The sequence below is a fragment of the Pimephales promelas genome, chromosome 6, assembly GCF_988280905.1.
Source record: "Pimephales promelas chromosome 6, fPimPro1.hap1.1, whole genome shotgun sequence".
Lineage (NCBI taxonomy): Eukaryota > Metazoa > Chordata > Actinopteri > Cypriniformes > Leuciscidae > Pimephales > Pimephales promelas.
Window position 1 is genome coordinate 18968956 of NC_142774.1, and position 9804 is coordinate 18978759.

Sequence of the window (9804 nt, forward strand, 5' to 3'; positions counted from 1 at the left end):
CTGTCATGCGTGCTCATAGGCTGCCCTGCGGGAACTGCTGAGCAGCAACCTACCACTGAGCCCGACGTGACATCACGTCCAATCAAGGGCACTCGCGCACTCACCGCCTCCTGGCCCACCAAAATGGGTGTGGCTTAGCATATATAAGCAGGGCTCAGAGGCTGTTTCTCTTGATTTCATCAACTGAAGCGAAAATAGCGCTCATGGCGCGAGCACGATATATAGAACCGAGGTTACATTAGGTAACCGTTTCGTTCTCTTACGAGAGGTTCTCTCGTATTGCGTAAGTTTAGCTTACGCTACGGGAACCCTTTGTCAATGTCGTGCAGGCCAGAATCCACTTCATGAATCCCAGGAAAATCCCAGATAAGCGGGAATAAGCGCATGTAGTAAGCACATGTATATAAGCGCATGTTTATAAGCACTCACAGGGAATACAGAGCAGCAGTACCGGTCAATGCATAAGCATGTAGCACATAACCTGATACAGTGCAGCTCAACCAGCAGAGCTAAATCATATGAGAGTGGCCTTCGCACGATAATACCTGAGCAGAACTGACCTCTCACTTATAGAAACAGAATAGTTTCGCCTGCAGGGCGGGAACTTCCAGGTTATAAAACCTGACAAAGGTGGACAGGGAGGCTCAGCCCACCACCATACATGTCATGGATAGAAATTCCGCTGGACCATGCCCACGAAGAGGCCACGCCTCTGGTGTAATGAGCCCTGACGCCCAGGAAGCATTGCAGACCTTTTGCCGCGTAAGCAGCAGCAATCCATCTAGACAGACTCTGTTTCGAGGCGGCAAGACCTTTGGGGTCGGAGCGCGTATTGTAAACTCTCAGCGCTCTGACCAGGCAGAGGAGATTAACATCACTCTCACTTTTGGATGTTGGAAGAGCCAATAGGGAAATGACCTGTGCTCTGAACGGAGTGCCAATCACTTTGGGAACATAGCCATGTCTAGGTTTGAGGATGAGTCGTTCGGGCCAAATTTAAGACAAGTAGCGCTGACAGACAGCGCGTGACAGCTGATGACAGAGCGATCAGAAAAAAGTTTTTTTTCAGTCATTTGGTTCATTCAACGAACGAAACAAACAAATTGACTCGGAAAAGGATTCATTCATTTTGATGAACGAGGTCAAACAGGAGAGTCCCAAACGTGCATCGCAATACAGAGCAAGGCAAGCATTTGAGCTGATAAAACTTAAACTTTCTTATTTTATTTTTTTTAAATGAGCCATCATTTCGCTTGATAAGACCCTTATTCATCGTCTGGAATCGTTTAAAGCCCTTTAAACAGTTTGCAGTTTGTACTGAAAGTGTCTTTTGGACCTTATACCGCACTGAAGTACATTATATGGAGAAAAATGCTGGAATGTTTTCATCAAAAACCTTAATTTCTTTTCGACTGAAGAAAGAAAGACATGGACATCTTGGATGACATCGGGGTGAGTAAATTATCAGCAAAAGTTTTTTGAAAAGTGAACTACTCCTTTAAGTGTGGAAGGGGACCTACCCTTATCCAACAGCTCTTGAAGGAAACTGAGCAACCATGGAACCCTGCACCTTCGTGGGTCCAAGTCTTTGTCAGCACACCATTTAGAGAACACAGACCAAGAAGGAGCTCTAGACTGCATGATTGTGTCCACTATTGCGTCTGGCAGGGCAGCTCGCTGACAGTGGTAGCAGGCTGTTTTACATGTAGCGCCCCGATTGCTGTGAATGGGGAGTGCTTACATTCATAACCTGACTGATATGAGGCTGCACTTTGTGACGTGTGCTTGACGCCGTGGGCGAAGTGCATGTTAGTAAGCGGGAATGCTTGCGAGCGGGCACGAGACTTACATTCATATTGTGACTTTTGTGAGGCTGCACTTTGTGATGCGCATTACTTGGTCGTGTAATAGAGCGGGCAGACAGCGTGTGGCGCCGTGTGCAACGTGCATGTTAATAAGCGGGAGGACTTGCGAGCGGGCACGAGACTTACATTCATAACCTGACTGATATAAGGCTGCGCTTTGTGATGCACGTTACTTGTTCGTGTAATAGAGCGGGCAGACAGTAGGTGTGGGCACTGACACGTGGGCACATCTGCTGCAGTCAACACTCGAGCGGCATTTGCCTGCCTTATAAGAGTGGGCTCTGTGTGTGACACGGGAAGTGTTGTGTGTATGGGTGAGCACTGGGGCATGGGCACTTTTTTTACACTTAAAACACCATCGGCGTGAGCCAGATAACCTGACATTATGCTCTTTTTGAGACTTCTCTGGGTCGCCGTAAAACCGGCGATTGTGTGCGGGCGAGCGGGTTGTGTCACCGACTCGTTGGCTGCTAAATGACTCACTTCAGTAGCCTGTGTTAAGGGGACTGTCAGGGCGAAAAGCTTTGATGTTGGTCCGGCCATGGTGAGACTCAACCTTCTTTTTCCTCCTACTGTTGCTACAGTAGGAGCGCATTGCATGCTCAGGTTTCAGCGTGATCTGTGGTCACAGCCTATGTGGGGTGTGTGGTCTGCTGCAGTTGGCTGAGCGTGATCTAGGGCGGCCGCCCTATCGTTGCGAAGAATGACTGGACTGTCTGGGCTGAGCTAGGTGCTGTGTGGAGGCTCGTGCAGACTGCTGGTCATGTGGGCGACCTGCAGCGAAGCTAGTGTGACGATGCAGGAACAGATTCATGGCTTGTAAGGTTTTTTGAACTTCAGAAAAATGGTCCACGATCCCGTTCACTGCCGGGCCAAAGAGACCAGTGTGGGAGAGAGGAGCGTTGAGGAAAACAGATCGCCCAGACCCTCTCATTTCAGCTGGCGTCAAGCAAAGCTGCCTCTCTGTAACAGTCAAAGAGGCCATGCATCTTCCTAGGGCCTGAGCTGCAGACATAGTAGCGCGAAGGGAGAGATCCGTCACGCTTCTCAGATCTGTAACGGCAGATGGGTCCCGGTCTTTCTAATCTCATTCGCGGAGGAGATCGGCTTGTACAATCTGCAGAACAGCCATTGAGTCCAGGGCAGAACCTGCTTGTCCAGCGGCAGGGTAGGCGCGACCAACAAGAGTGGACGTGGTCCTGCAGGCTTTAGACGGCAAGGCAGACTTAGTCCACTCCCTTGCGGGTCCTGCCAGATTCTTGGATCGAGGAGGGGGCGGAGTGCTGAGAACTCGACCACTCCTCACTATCAGACGTGGTAGTGCCCAGGCAGGGAGCACAGATAACGTGGCGGTCTCCGACGCTGAGCGGGGCTCTGCACGAGCCACGGGTGGAACGAGGCATCTTTAAAAAAGACACTCGGCTCTTTTAGATGCAGTAAAGCTTGTAGGATACGTCGCCGGATAGCATAGCTGGCACGGAAGGCTGAAGGTGGCAAAGATGGCCGGCTTCCTCAGGCACTGTCCTAAGCTGGCTAGTCTCTGTTTCGACGATCTCAAGATCCAGCGATGCGGAGAGCTTCGCTGAAGAGATGAAAATCAGAGAAACATCCTCCGAGCCCTGCTTATACAGTATATGCTAAGCCACGCTCATTCTGGCGGGCCAGGACGCGGTGAGGGCGCAAGCACCCTTGATTGGACGTTTAGTCACGTCAGGCTCAGTGGCAGGGCAATAGACAGCCTGCTCTAGGTCTGCTAGCTGCTGCACTACGTTGACAATGAATACAAAATTAAGGATAATTTTTTGGGTTTCAATATCTCGAGAAGATAAATCTCCCTGTAGAGTAAGCTAAACTTACGCAATACAAAGGAAGGAGGAATCAAAGGAGGAATCATGTGGAGGTTACATGTATGGACTGGACGTTTCTGGGCAGTACAACATATGGAATGTCACTGAGGTGGCTCCGGCCTATAGCAGGGGGGAGACATCACAGGTTAGAGACAGAAGCTCGGGAAAGACACGGGCTCACCGCAGGGAGCCGTACCGGGGAATATATATGGGATTGCCGTAGGGATCACAACATATGGGACCCAGCCAAGCACAAGTTCCGCCAATGCATATGAGTGTTAGGCTTGGCATTGGATGCTCCACCAAGTCCATTGCCGAGGGGTGAGGAGGAACTCAACAGGGTTGGCCAAAAAAGAACTAGAGCAAGAATGGCGCACGTATCCAGTCCATAGGAGGGCAAGCCGACACTTTGAGCGGGGCTTACAGTGTTGACGGGCTTCTATGGCCTCATTTACACTGCAGGTCTTGATGCCCAATTCTGATTTGTTGCCTATATCGTCTGTTTACACATTCTTTAAATTGTGACCCATATCCGATTGTTTACACTTGCCATATAGGCTACTATCTGAAACATATCACGCATGCTTAAAGGGTTAAATTATCTTGCACAGATGGACGAACACGAAATATGCTTCATGCTCTGCCATATGCAAAGTTGCAAAACACCACTTTTGAATAAGAAACAATGTCTATAAAACTCGTTAAAGAGCACCTATCATGGATTTTTGAAAATGACTGTTCATGTAGTGTGGAATATAGCTCTAAGGGAATGAAAACATCCTGCAAAGATTTATATCTGAAAGTGCACCGTATATAAAGTTATTGTCTTTCAAAAGTGAGAGAGTCTATGAAATGAATTGTTTTTTGAAACGAGTCATTAGCTGTTACATCGTGACGTAGAGAGGTCATTGGCTGCTCCCAACAACTGCGCGCGCAGACTTGAAGTGACGTCTAGAACACATTCAAATTCTTCAGCTGAATCGCATCATGTCGAGAAGACGCTGTGTTCTACATTGCAAAGACAGTTCAGCCACTTGTTTCCATTGTCCAGGGACGAGCATGTGAAGAATCAGTGGTCAGAGTTCATATTTGCAATGAGTAATATTTGCAATCCAGTGTAATGTTATGGATCAGGTTCGTCCTCCTCCGAATCACAATCTGTAAGTAATATTAATAATGTTTGCTGTTATGTTTTCTGTAGCATGCACAATATAGTTATATTGTGTTGTGTGTGTTGTATACACTCCGCACAGCTTCTAAGCGGGGTAAAGTTAGTTTTGTTTTTGATATTCAGCAGGAATTCATTGAAAAATGGGAATTACCTCCTAAACGACTTAGCCAAATATGACTTCGCTCTATGTAATAAGCACTGCCCCTCAAAAGCCCCCGCAATGTGAGTTTCGCCGGGAAAGCTAAGGGACCGTGTGGAAAGTGCACTTTTTCTGACACATTTGTTCAAACACTATATACAATTTTCAACACTTGACAAGCTATGATCCAGCCCGCAGCTCTACAAATATCTGTCAGCGAGGCCCCCTGTGCCAGCACCCAAGAAGAGTGGGCTCACAACCCGGGGTGGGCGGTGCGTCTTGGGATTGATACGCCAAGATGATGGCATCCACTATCCAGTGGAGACAGCCTTTCCCTTCTGCTGGCCTCCGTAACAGACAAAGAGTTGGTCTGAGATCCTGAGGCTTTTCATTCTGTACACATACAGGTGCAAACGGGACAGTGAAAAGCCAGGACTGGGTCTGCCTCCTCCTCACTTCTCGCTCCCCATCAGGAACCTCCCCTAAGGCTTCCCCATGGATCTCCCGTCAACTGCACCTTATAGGTGCAGCAATAGAGGCAACATACACTTTAAGGGTGAAGGGAGACAACGCTCCAACCCATCTTGCAGGAAGGAAAGCACAGTACCGATCGAACACCTTTGGGGGTCTTCTCATACCTGTCAACAAACAGGTTCCACTTCAGGGCGTAAGCATGCCTTGTAGAGGGTGCTCTCGCAGAAGTGATGGTATCTACAACAGCTTGTGGTAGATCACCTAGAACCTCCGCCATACAGTGCCCTGTTCCTGAGAGAAAAGGTTCCTGAGAGAAAAGGAGGGACTGTGGAGAGGAGCATCAGTTCTGGAAACCAGGTCTGGTTGGGCCAATCACGGGCAACTAGAAAGACCTGCTCCTCTTCCTCCCTGACTTTCCACAGTCACAGTCTGTATGAGAAGGCTCACTGGGGGAAACTCATACTTACGGAGGCCCCGGGGCCTGCTGTGTGCCAGTGCATCTGTGCCGAGGGTCCCCTGGCAACAACGGGACAAGTCTGGAGAAGCAAATAGATATAACTGTGCGGCCCCTGAAGTGGTCCCAAATCAGCTGGGAATGGAGTCTCCACTCTCCCGGGGCCACAGGGCTGTCGTGAGAGCTTGTCAGCGGCACGATTGAGCAGGCCAGGGATATATGTGGCACGAAGCGACATCAGATGCTTCTGACTCCATAGGAGAAAATGGCGGGTGAGTTGCGACATACGACGGGAGCGTAGACTGTTCGCAGTGTTGTCTGTACGGACCGGCACATGCTTGTTGAGCAGCGGCATTTTGAGGCATCACAGAGCAAGATGTACTGTTAGCAACTTGAAGCAGTTGATGTGCCAATGCAGTTGGGGGCCCGAAAAAAAAAAAAAAAAAAGTGCACAATATTTAAAAACAAACGTTTATGAATCAAATATAATTTCGTGCATAACCAATTATGATTAAAATGCTTCAGGTATAGTAGAGCATAGTTTAATAGAGAGTTGAAGTGCCGATTACACAGAGTACTTTTTGCGGATAAAGACATGAGCTGCAGAACTTCATGTTTACCTAGAAAACCGATGGAAAAGTATTGCATAAAATGCATTCTTTGTGAACAGCTTGGTTATGGGTTTGACATAAACCAAGATCTTTTTCCATATTTAGCTTCTATATTTCTGCATTGTTTAGAATGAACAACACATCAGCGTCACTTTGTTGGTTAAACAAGATAGTCTTAATATTGGGAGATACAAGGATCTGAGGTCAAGGTCTCTGGTTGTCAGATGACAGTCAAAATGACATCTGACAGATGTGAATGCAAGAACTCTCTTTGTTGTTGCTGCAGCTAGAACACAACAGAGATATTCATCTCAGAGTAGAAAATATGTGCATTATTTTCTAGTGTGAGTAAACTGAATGTGAACTACCCTTTCAGTAAACTCTCATATCACTGAACAAAACAACACAGTTGAAATGAAGGTTAAGGAAAACCATTCAAACATTTTCAAACCGCATACTACATTAACTGATTGAACAATGGTAGGGGTGAAAAAAAGTTTTTATTTTGATGAAATTTTCACATGTGGTACTGTCAATTATTAGACTCACAATGCAGGTTCTGAAAATCTCAAGACCTGAAGGCCAAGAAGAACAGTTGATTGGCCCACCATGGATGCTGTGTAATTCCTATTTAAAAAACGGTATACTGTTGATTTTCACATCTTGAAATTGATGTTGATGTTCACATCTTCAATGCAATCAGAATAGTAAAATAGCAAAAACTAAACATTAAAAAGTCAGAATATCATAATAGCAGAAACAAAGTTTCAGCGATACTATAGTTAAATATTTTAAAAGTCTTTACCATTCATTGATGTGGCTGAAAAGTTTCTCCCCAAAACTAAAAGAAAAGACATCAAGAACACAGTGAAACTGTAGTGGGTCATTTCATAAATTCCTAAAATTATTATTATTATTATAAATTATTATAAAATTATTATTATAAGGTCATTAAGACATATTTTTGTGTGTGTGTGTGTGTGTGTGTGTGTGTGTGTGTGTGTGTGTGTGTGTGTGATTTAACTATACATTTCATGAGGAGAATGAACTTTAAAAACTTAATAAACATGATTCATAACTTCAATTTAATTTAAAGTGATATGAAAAGTTGCATCGTTTACATAGTTTAGAGACATACAATGCATCCATTGTAAGAGATAGTTAGCTTTGGTTTAATCAATCGTGTTTTTGTAATTGTCACTGTATGTCTAGTAGTCAATCAATCCGGAAGATTGCGCTGCCATCGTGTGTTCACTAAGCTACAGTGCAGTATAATAAAATTTGTAGGTCCAAGCCAAACTTTTTTTACAGTCTATGGTCCAAGCCCAACACGATTTTCTTTGAGAGACGGTGACAGTGATACAGTTTTTCATTACGCTTTATTTCACATTTCGTTAAATAATATTGAAAATAAAGATTACATGTTACTACTACTAATGTTACTACTTTATATATTGGTAGCTACATCATTCCCATATTTATCTGCTTCAAATGATAGAAAGCTCATATACATTAATTGTGAACATAATACATTGATGTCAAGTGCAAAGGCTGTTATGCTTGGACAAGGACATATCATTTTAATTTTGTGAATTAATTTTATTGTGGTAATTAAACATAGGCCTAGCCTACTTGTTAGGGTAAACACAACATTTTCCACTAAAATATGTGTTTTTCTATTTATTCTAGTGTGTTTTGAATGAAATTACCTTATTACAATTGATTGTTTAAAAAATGTTTAAAAATTTGCATTATTAAAATGCTAGGGATTTGTTACAAGGCTAATGGTAATCTAACTGTGCTATTTGTCGTGCTCAGAATTAATGGCACCCCTGGTAAATATGATGAAAACTGGCTGTAAAAAATAATTCTGCATTGTTTATCCTTTTGATCTTCCATTCAAAAAATTGGCAAAATTCTAACCTTTCATTTAAGCAAAAGAATTGAAAGTGGGGGTAAATCACACTATGAAATAAATGTTTTTCTCCATAAACACTCTGGCCATAATTATTGGCACCCTGTTATTAAAAACTTTTTGCAACCTCAGTCAGATCTGTAAACTTTTGCCAAGATAACAGATCTGAGTCTTCTCCTATAATGCCTGATGAGTTTGGAGAACACCTGACCCGAGATCAGAGACCATTCCTCCATACAGTCTCTCTCCAGATCCTGCAGATTCCCAGATACATGTTGGTGCTTCATCTCTTCAGTTCACTCCACTCATCGGGTCAGGGTCTGGGACGGTCATGGCAGAAGCTTCATTTTGTGCTCCGTAACTAATTTTTGTGTTGATTTTTGTTTTGGATCGTTGTCCTGATGGAAGATCCAACCACGGCCCATTATAAGATTTCTAGCAGAAGGCATCAGGTTTTTATTTTTTTATCTTTTTGTATTTGATAGAATCCATAATACCATGTATTGGAACCTGGACCTCCAGCAAATAAATAGGCCCACAACAACATACAAGATCCAGCAGTATATTTAACCGTAGGCATGGGGTACTCTTCATGTTTGCACCAAACACATCTGCTGGGTTTGCTGCCAAAAAGCACCTTTTTTAGTTTCATCTGACCACAGAACCCTGTGCCGTTTGAAGATCAAGTTGTGTCTGAAGATCCAGTTGTGTCTGACACCTGAATATGCTGGAGTTTGTTTTTGGATGAGCGAGGAGCATTTTTCTTGAAACCCTCTCAAACAACATGTGGGGATGTAGGGGTTGTCTGATATTTTTTTTTTAGGTTTTCTGACCCCAAGACTCAACTAATCTCTGCAATTCTCCATCTGTGATCCTTGAAGAGTCTTTGGACACTCAAACTTTCATCCTCACCGTCCATTAAGGCAAAATAGACACACCTCCTCTTCCTGGCAGAATCATAACATCTTTAGTTGATTATAACTTCTTAATTATTGTCCTGATGGTCAAAATGGGGATTTTTAATTCTTTAGCTATTTTCTTACATCCACTTTCTATTTTGTGAAGCTCAACAATCTTTTGATGCACATCAGAACCATGTTCTTTGGTTTTATTCATTGTGATGGATGATTCAGGGAATTTGACCTTTGTGCTTCCTCATATTTAAACTCCTTGAAACAAGAAGTCATAGCTGGACAATTTCATGTTCCTAGTCACCCTGATTTGCTTAAAAAATTAAATATTAATGGGAATGTACTTCAGAGATATTTTTCTCATAAAAAATTCTAGGGGGGCCAACAATTATGGCCAGAGTGTTTTGGAGAAAAACA